This window comes from Chelonus insularis, unplaced genomic scaffold (assembly GCF_013357705.1).
Source record: "Chelonus insularis isolate UGA/USDA-ARS -01 unplaced genomic scaffold, ASM1335770v1 contig_34_pilon, whole genome shotgun sequence".
NCBI classification, from domain to species: Eukaryota; Metazoa; Arthropoda; class Insecta; order Hymenoptera; family Braconidae; genus Chelonus; species Chelonus insularis.
Genome location: NW_023276514.1, coordinates 609,372 through 611,498, shown reverse-complemented (window position 1 = coordinate 611,498; position 2,127 = coordinate 609,372). Strand labels below are relative to the sequence as shown.

General features: G+C 26.8%; 1 pseudogene; it reads right to left on the bottom strand.

Moving 5' to 3' along the window:
* Positions 1–2,127, bottom strand: LOC118066585 (mediator of RNA polymerase II transcription subunit 16-like; annotated as a pseudogene).

The window sequence follows — 2,127 nt, the reverse complement described above, 5'->3', positions numbered from 1 at the left end:
TTATAATTGATGTTGCCAAACGACAGTTTTGAATTCTAGATTATTCGGTTGAAATAGTTTATGAATTGATTAAGTTTTTCACGTAATTCCCATACATCCACAAATGATTCAGATTTACCACTAGCTGCTACAATTAACGAATCAGCATCTTCACGCACGACGAATTTCAAATGTGTTATGTCTGTACAACTATCTTTTAATGCACCATCTTGTAAGAAAAAACTAGGCAATGCTTGCGACTCCATACTGCATTTATCTTTATTTTTTCGTATTAACACTTGATAGCATCTAATTGGAAAACAACTTATTCCACCTGTTATAGCAATCAAAAAATGTCATTTTTTGCCATAACATATATCTACTGCTGATATCTTTTGACGTGTGGTACCTAAGCTTTTAGTAGCATAACAACTGGATTTTGAAGGTCTTTTGTTATCATTACTGTTGCTACCATTCCTGTGCTTGATACTACTAACACTCCTTTAACTGCTCTACCGCCAAATTGCCTCACTGAAGGTGTGAATGATAGATTATTGAACTTTTCACTGTAATAAATACTATCCTTCTTTTCGGAAACCAATGCTGTCTGAAATTTATAAAATTAATTATTAATAATTATCAATAATAAAATTAATAACGGATGTTGAAATAATTTCCGACTTTTTTGCCATTATGAAACCAAACAGCACCAAGAATATAAATCCCACCCTAAAGCAGTTATTGGATAAGATGTAAATGACGTAACTCTAAAAACAAATAATTCATCATTTAAAAACCAAATCTAATTAATGAAATGAAAAAAAAATTAATTATTTACCGGTGAGATTGTGTTGGCATGTTAAGGTCACAGACGTAGACATGAGATCCCCATGTTTTCTCATGAATATAAAAAAAGATGGAAGAATTTTTAACAAAGAAATTCTTTAATAATTTTTTCAACTGTAAGATTTAGGTACTCATTTAGTTAACCCATTCTTGGAACCCTGGCTCCACTCGGTACCAAACTGCTAATTCAAGCATACTTTCTCCTGAAATCTGCAATAATTTTGAAGAAAAAATATCAGTTAAAAGCTAGTATTTGATTGTTTTAATAATTTTGTATGTATGCAATAAATAGATTTTAATGACAATCAACTATTCAAGAATTCCTTTTAACAACAAAAGTTGTGAATGATTCCTTAAAAAGTAATTGTAATTAATTTGTTTTATGCTAAAGTAAGAAAAGTAATAAAGTTTACTAAAAGTACTGTTTCTACTTTTTTGAAAGGGTTAGATTGATGTTATAGGTAATCACACACCATTAATAAAATTATAACAGAAATCATTTTTTTTATTTTAAACATTTTTTAATACTTACTCCTGTCGGTGTAATTACACTTGGTAGAGACATTGAAATGATCTATTACATTAATAAAGTTTCTAATAATACATTAAAATGTTATGATTACTGCAGTGAAAATGATTATAATAAAGTTTTTTTAACAGAAACTACCTGTCTTCTGAAAACTATTATTTATCAACCAATTAAATTACTTTAATTTTCTAACTTTTTGCAATTTATATTTGTTATTAACTGTTGATTCTAGATAATTCGTTTCTGTTAATACGCATGTATTGATACAATAAGAAAATTAAAATGATAACAACAAATTTTCATATTTGGTTCAAACTTTCTGTTGAATTTTATTGAATTTTTATTTAGTAAAAAAATCAATTTTCTTGATTTTTGGCTTTTATTTACTTACTTTTTTATTTATCATTCATTGTGAGATGTAAACTTCTAGTTTTTGTTGACACACTAATATTGTAGCAAAGAAATTTATACGATAAAAATCAACTTTTTTATAGCAAAAAAAAACGTAAAATAAGTTTAATCATAACAATAAGTATGTTTTTTATGATAAATAGAAATGCTGTAATGATTGTTACAAAATAGCAAGTACTTTTTTTTTATAAAGAGAATTATTTCAAATTTTTACGATTCATTTGAGGGATAGAGAATTATAAAACTTTTTTCAATTACTTTACGACAAATTGGACATAAAGGTCTAAAAGTATTCATTCTTTCTTTTTTCCAATTATCAATCAAATCTTTACCTGTCTTACAGCGTAAGCACAAACATGCAT